This window comes from Salvia splendens, chromosome 2, assembly GCF_004379255.2.
Source record: "Salvia splendens isolate huo1 chromosome 2, SspV2, whole genome shotgun sequence".
Classification (NCBI taxonomy): domain Eukaryota; kingdom Viridiplantae; phylum Streptophyta; class Magnoliopsida; order Lamiales; family Lamiaceae; genus Salvia; species Salvia splendens.
In genome coordinates, this window is record NC_056033.1 from 8,859,224 (window position 1) to 8,867,597 (window position 8,374).

Below are 8,374 nucleotides of genomic sequence, written 5' to 3' on the forward strand. Positions count from 1 at the left end.
ATAATGTACAAATTCAATCAAATAATGCGGCATTTTCTTCCGGAGTTGTACTAGTCTCGGCCTCTGATAATCGCTCTCAGAATTTCTGGGCAATTCCTACTGGCAGTATATCATCGACCGCCTCATCGATCTCTAATCTTAGCTGCTTTGATGCTTTACAACATAAAAAATGCACCAATCGTCGAGTTCAGTTCTTACTCGCTTCTCTGAAATTGAACAAACAAAGTAACATATCACAACATTTTCAATAAAGTAGACTACGTTCTGTGTAAAGATGTGTACATATTAATGTTTACATATTAATGCAAACAACGTAATCAATCAGATCACATGAATGATTGCATAACACATCCGCATAATGCATTAAATATTACTGATAATGCATTAAATATTACTGATAATGCATTACATACTATTGATAATGCATTGTTACAACATTGAAATGCACATTTTTTCAAAACACCTCTCTAATGCATATTTTAGTAAATATAATGCATAAATTATGTTCCGAAATGCAATGACCTGATAATGCATTTTCTCAAAATATAAATGTACATGTGTTACACACAAAATGTATTAAACTATATAAATCACAGAGCACGTATAAAATGCAGACAGTACAACAAAAAATGCACAATTACAGTTCCACAATTCTTTGCCCACACAACATAATACAAAAAAAGCTCCTGCCTGAGCATATTTAACAACAATTCCAAGTAGCCTCTGTAATGCAAATTTTGGTAAACATAATGCATAAAATATGTTACATAATGCTTAGTTTATATAAATTATGCTCCATATAAACAAAATATATTACACTTTATAACTAATACAAGTCATATAATGCAAACATTACTACAAAAAAATGCATGATTATAGTACCATAATGCATTGAATACATCTGAACTTATGAACTCTTTCGCGTGTGTAGTCACCACACCACACAACATGGATAATGCGGATTCAACAGAGTTGCTAATACCCTTGCACACAATCTACAAAAAAGATTATGAATTGAATCAGTCCGATGCAAATTTTACCTGCAGCCTCTGATACTAGAGAAAGCTGTCGACCCCTCTTAGGCATTTTCGATCTGGCAGAAACCACAAAACCATATCATGATACCGGAATTCATGTCTATTTAGCCGAACCCAAAATGGGTCTGCAAAATCACTAAACCACAAAAACATATTCACGCCACATTAAGAGAAAACCATAAACAAAGAACAACTTATTTCACAATGCATCGAATACATCTGAAATTAACAAATCTTTTGCGGGTTTAGTCACCACAACACAAAACATGGATACTGCCGATTCAACAACGTTGCTAATACCCTTTCACACAATCTACCAAAAAGATACTGAACTGAATCTGGCCGACGGAATATTTACCTGCGTCCTCTGATACTTGCGAAAGCGGTCGTCCCCTCTTAGTCATTCTCGATCTGCCTGAAACCAAACAGATGTATCATGAGGCCGCAATCGACTCCTATTTATCCGAACCCAAAATCACTAAATAGTCTGAGAAATCCAAAACCAAAACCAACTTGTTTCAGTCCTGTCTGCGACCAGGCATATAGAAAAGCGTGATTTTACCAATATGCGTCTGCAAAATCACAAAATAAGATGCCTACATCGATGTTGAAACATACCTTCGAGCAATTAGGAGGTGTTTATGCGTAGATGTTGATACCGGTAGCTAATTTTGGCCGTATTTTTGGTCGACTACTGCTCAATTGTGAGAAACGGCGATGGGGAGGGGAGAGCTAGGGTTTTTAGTGGTGGAGAGAGTGGGGTGAATGATTTCGGTTGTGTGCATATGGAGTGAGGAAATAAGCAGAGTAGGTTGCTTCAAATCCCGTGAAAGACGCCCATTCCAAAATATGGCGTTTCATATTACACCTGAAATGTCTTTATTACCCCTGTAATGCATACTATGACCTTCTATAATGCAACACGGAATTAGATTCATAGTTTCAATGTGATCCGTTGATTCCCTAGATCTAAGGGTTAATATTAAGAAGGAAAAAAGGATGTAAAAGGGGAAAAGGAGAATAAGACTCCCCTATATATATATATATATATATATATGAGGATGTATTCATTTCCTTTTTTTATCTTTTGTTCTATTGTTCTTTTTAATCTCAGGCCCACGATTTTGTCATCCTACGGTTAGATTGAAGCCACATGTCATTTAATAATGCAGATGTTTAGTTGAATAATGCACACCGACTAATAATGCACCATTATAGTGTAATAATGCAGATTTTCAGTTGAATAATGCACAACGACTAATCATGCACCATTGTAGTGTAATAATGCAGATCATCACAACCATCGAATTCAAGGATCCAAGGGCTGTGATTAAAAAGAAGCTTGGACTGAAAAGCTGCGAAGGAATATATATATATATATATTTATATATATTTATATATATATATATATATATAGATGTATTCATTTCCTTTTCCCATATTTCCTCCTATTTCCTTCTTGATCTTAGCCGTTGATTTCCTGTATCCAATGGCCTAAATTAGTGTGTTTAATTATTTAATTTAATGATTAAAAAAATGAAAACGGCTGAATTGGTAATCAATAATTTGGTTGGTTATGGCAACTTCCTAAATTTACTCCAACTCAATCTTCACGGTTATTATTCCTTGCCAAACGCCACTGACGTGAATTTCTCCATTACATCTGTGCTTTATGAGAGGCATCGATGGGAGGAAAACAGCAATATCCGTTCAACGACGACCCTAGTGGCGGGAGCGGTGGCTGATCAACAGCGATGATGGAGAGTCGCGGCTGCGACGAATCGGAGGGCTGAGAGCTGAGCTGAGCTTTCGAGCTCGCCGACGGTGACGACGGAGTACAGATCGGAGGGCAGAGAAAGCGAGGTTGGGAACAGGGGCAGTAGCTGCGCGAAGGACAGCAGCCGCGCAGCAGTTCAGCGACGGAACGCCGACGAAGGAGGGAGAGCAGACCTAGACAATGGCTGACGGCGACGGAGAATTTTCTAAGAGAGAGAGAGCGCTGCGTGAAAGGAGATGCGATACTTTGTTGAATTCTGATCTGTAGAGTATAATGCACAGTTTAGTTTCTGTAATCCATTATATGTGATATGTAATGAACATTTATCTTGACCCGTTTAATTTAACTTATGCAGTGTTTCGATGTTTGGTTCACGTTTCTTGTTTTCCCTAAGGGTTTAACAATCCTAGGGGCTAGGGTGTAGTACGTTCTAAGTCTAAATAACGTTGTCCAAATACACGAGCTGCAGTATTTCATCTGGGGTCGCACATTCATAGCGTGTATGTTTTTTTTACTGATATACATAGTGTACATATTATATAGTATAATGCGCAGTTTAGTTTCTGTAATGCATTATTTGTGATATGTAATGAACATTTATCCTGATCCGTTTAATTTAGTTGTGTTGTGTTTCAATGTTTGGTTCACGTTTCTTGTTTTTCCTAAGGGTTAACAAGCCTAGGGGCTAGGGTGTAGTACGTTCTAAATCTAAATAACGTTGTCCAAATACACGAGTGACAGTAATTCATCTGGGGTCGCACATGTTAGGGTTTTGTATACTAGAAATCACCTTTCGAGTGATTGGATACTTTAAAACTCTAATGGTTATTTTCCAATAAATGCAACAGATTATTTTTGTCATAATGTTGTTATGTTTTACATTTAATGGTTGTTTATTGCATATTTAAATGTATGAGCAAACGTAACAAAGTCTAAGTCTTTGTTTTAGTAGACCGGTTGTGGGCGTCGTCCAATTTAAGGTAACACGGTCAGTTCTAAACAAAGAAAAATAAGAATTTCACAACCTAGATAAGCCTAGACTACCTATCGCGAAAGGTTGCAATGTCAGTCCGATTATTTCTAAACCTTATTGAAATAAGATGACGTTGGTGTGGTATAGCACTGAATGGATCTAACAACAAGACGAGTCTTTATGCTATCTACTGAAAGACGAGGTCTTGAGAATTAATTTCTTAATCAATGTACGTTAGCATTGAGCATACGATATTGAGTATCCACTACTTTGACTTACCAAAGGTGCGGGTTTTTCGTAACCCAACGATCCAGGTATATTGGGTAGTGGTGATCATTATCTAGAGGTGCTAGGATTGCTATTATGTTGAAACCTGCGCGAGGAGAGTCTCGTTTGATAACATCCACAAGAGGAGCTCGAAACGAGGTTTTATTATTCGGAACCTAGCTAGTTGGAGTTTGATTACTCTATGAATAATAAATAAGAGTTTCTTGCTAAGTCCACTCTTTGAATTCGAAATATGTTAATTAATTAAGTCTATAGCAGACATTAATTAATGGATGTTTCCATCTTAAGCGCGGGAAATAAATCAAATACAATTAAAGGAAACCCGGAATACTTGTAATTTCGGATTTGGAAGGCAGTGCAATATTACTTCTGTAGTGGCTGCTCATAATATTCCAATATAAGCTTATATTAAATTGTGGGTTCAATTTGATTAGTAAAAAGCTAATTGGGTGAGGCCTGTTCCAGATTCTTCCTTAGATCCCTGACTGGGCCCAATATGTGACTTATATAAATAGGAGAATAAATGAGACAGAAAACACAACAATTATTTTACAAAATTTTCGTCCCCCCCCTCTTGAGAGAGTTTTCGAAAATTGTGCTCCCTCCGTGAGCTGAGTTCTGTCTTCCATTATTCGAGTCCTAGTACGTTGGTGAGATTTGCCCACACAAATATCAGCGTATAGTCCGGGACACCAGTCAGAAGATCCGAGGTCTTGTATTGAAGATCTTCACGTGGAGACGGAGCAAACCATCATCGATTCTTGATTGAATCAACGAGGTAAATTGGCTAATTCCGTAGTAAGCATGTTTTAGGAATTTTATGTGCTAAAGCATGTTTTAATTCAAGTAATGAGCATGATACATGTGATAATTACGCGAATAGATTTTGTCTAAATAATCTGCTAAATAGATCAAATTCATGTGATCCGTTTTGAACGCACGCTTCCGCTGCCAGCCCCTTCAGTTGGTATCAGAGCCAGTCTTTGGCTCTGATTATTTGGATTTAAATTTCGCGAAATTGATGTATGCATGTGTTATTTGATTGCGAAGCATGTTCTTGGTATTTTGTTTAATTAATTATGCATGATGAACTCAAGAACTATCGAATCAAAGAACTTGAATTGCTCGAACGCACCACGTGCGATCGATATAGGGATGTCGAGACAGTGGGAGCCGGGAGCCATGATCACGGGGCGACGCGCGAACGAGTGGGGACTCGTGCGCGCCGCCGGCCGAGACCACACGCACCAGACGGAACCCGGGTCAAGGTCGACACGGCGGTGACTGGCGCGGAGTGGTGGCTCGTCCGAGAGTCACCGAGACACCGCGAGACACCGGGCCAAACCCTAGGCGGAAGGTCCGAGCTGGCCGAGAGCGGGCGCGCCACCGTGCGCGCCGCTGGCCAAGAGCTCGCGACACCCGTCGGCTCGGAGGGTCGAGCCGGGCGCCGAGACGCTGGCCGAGAGGCGCGCGCCACCGTGCGAGCGCCTGGCCGAGAAGCGTCGGCACCCGACGAGCCGAGACGCCGAGACAGGCGTCGAGCAGCTGGCCGAGAGGCGCGTGCCGCCGTGTGCGCGCTTGGCCAAGAAGCTGCGACAGCCGACGAGCCAGGCGGCCGAGAGCTGGCGCGCCACCTGCGCGCTGGTGGCCGAGACGCTTCGTGCGTCGTGGTCCGACGAAGAACTTGTCGGATTTTCGTCGTTCATCGTTCGTGCGAACCTCGTACGATGAGATAACGATGAAAGATTATTTTAATGATTATTTAATTATTTTATTAAAAGATATCATTAAAATATTATTATTTAATGGAAATAAAATCTTTTTGGAAGATTTACCTAGATTTTAGGAATAATTTTATTATTATGGAAATAAATAATATTATTTTATTCCTAGATGATATAGATGAGAATAATTTAATAGTTTCCTAATATTTATCTAGATTTAAGGAATATTTTTATTATTTTCTATATCTATGGAAATAAATAATAATATTTTGATTCCTAGATGATATGGATAAGAATAATTTAATAGTTTCATAATATTTATATATCTAAGATCCTAAAAAAGATAGATATGTATGAATACATTAAATAATGAAATATCTCTTCCTAATCTTAAACATGGAATTAATTTGAATTTAATTTTTCATGTCTTATTAAGAATTATCCAGTAGATTAAATACCAACAGAATTTAATTAAGCCTTAAACTGCCTCAAGGCTAAGGATAATTAAAGTAAAACCATAACCCAAAATATCTAAGCTATAATTACGAACTCAACGTTTGTATATGGTCTCCATCAATTGGTCTGCAATTTATGAAGCCTTTTTCTAATATTATCGCCACCTGCTCTGTGGGGACAATAATCCTAAGAAAATAGCAAGTTCATGAGGGCGGACTTCTCAAATATAAATAGTATGAACTAGAATGTAGTTTCTAATATTATCGCCACCTGCTCCGTGGGGACAATAATCCTAAGAAACTGCGAGATTCAGAAGTTCACACAGGATTTATGAGATAGCTTGATCTTGTTAGCAGCACACAAGCATTGTTATGGGAGTGTGTTGTAGAAATGAGACTCTGTAATGCTAAATTCGGTGGTCTTGCTTAGGCAACATTAGGCGGCCATGCCACTCTGTGGTCTCTGGACTATTCGTCGGTGTTGTGACCAGTAAAATTGTAAGATTTTAATGCGTATTGACTTCCTCTGGAGGGTACAAAATTTTAATTTTACAGTTGTAAGATTTTGAAAAGTTTAATGGTTAATCTAATCAAACTTCTTACATAAGTTTATGACAATAGTAAAATACTCTGTTTTGCAGTGCAAATCAAATCGTCAATATGTCATTCAATCCTCTTTCCGCAATTCTCAAAGAAAATAAACTCGAGGGCCAAAATTACATAGAATGGAAACAAAATTTGGACATCGTTCTCACAGTAGATGAGTACATCTTTGTGCTCACCACCCCGCGACCTCCAGTGCCGGCGGCTACCGCTGCGGCAGGAGTCAGATATGCACACAGACGGTGGCATAAGGCGAATGAGATGGCTAAGTGCTACATGTTGGCTTCTATGTCTTCAGTACTCAAGCATCAGCATTCAGCCATGGAAACAGCCGCCGAGATTATGCAGAATCTCAAAAATCTTTTTGGTACTCAGAATCGAACGGCGAAGTCTCAAGCCTTTCGGAGTATCATGTCGAAGACAATGAAGGAAGACTCGTCTGTGAGGGACCACGTCCTCGAGATGATGGGCCACCTCAACCAAATTGAGGTCTTGGGAGGGACAATCGATCCCGAGTCCCAGGTAACGATAATCCTTCAAAGTCTTCCCCCTAGCTTCCAACAGTTCAAGCTCAACTTCGAGATGAACAAAAGGAATTACACCTTGGCAGAGCTGTTGACTGAACTCCAGTCGGCAGAGGACCTTATGGTCCAGGCTAAGGCGGCCATGATGATTTCGGTACCTCGTTCCTCTGGCTTAAAGCCTAGCAAAGGAAAAAGGCAGGCACCGAACTCAGGACCGGCTAGGATAGCTAAGGGAAAGAAGAAGAAGAGGGCTAACAAGAAGCCCACGGGGAAGTGTTTCAAGTGTGGAGAAAAGGGGCATTGGAAGCCAGACTGTCCTAAACGGGGCAAGGCTACAGGTATGCACCAGGCTCTAGTTGTCGAGTCTTGTTTGACTTCGACATCAATTTGCACTTGGGTTATTGACACAGGAGCCACTGATCATATTTGTTTTGATCCTGACTTATTGTAGGTGACAAGACGGCTACATGATCGTGAGATCGAAGTCCAGCTGGGCGACGCTACCAAAGTGGCGGCCGTTGCAGTGGGAGACATTTATTTGCGTTTTAGTAGTGATAGATTTTTGATTTTGAAGAATGTTTTGTTGATACCTTCTTTTAGAAGAAATTTAATTTCAGTTTCTAAATTGGTTTATGATGGATATTCGATTTCTTTTAATGACAACTGCGTTATTAAGAAAGATGGTTCTTATATCTGTCGTGGTATCATGGAAAACAATCTGTACACAATCACTTCTACACAGTTTAATAATCGCAAATCAGAACTCAATACAACATCAAAAATTTCAAAGAAACGAAAAGAACCTTCAAATTCAATGAACGAAACGTACTTGTGGCACCTTAGACTTGGTCATGCCAATGAAAGGAGGATCCATTCTCTTGTTCAACAAGATCTTATCAAAGGTCTAGAGGAGGAACCTTTTCATAAGTGTGAGTCATGCTTAGAAGGGAAGATGACCAAGAGGCCTTTTAAGGCTAAGGGCAATAGGTCCAA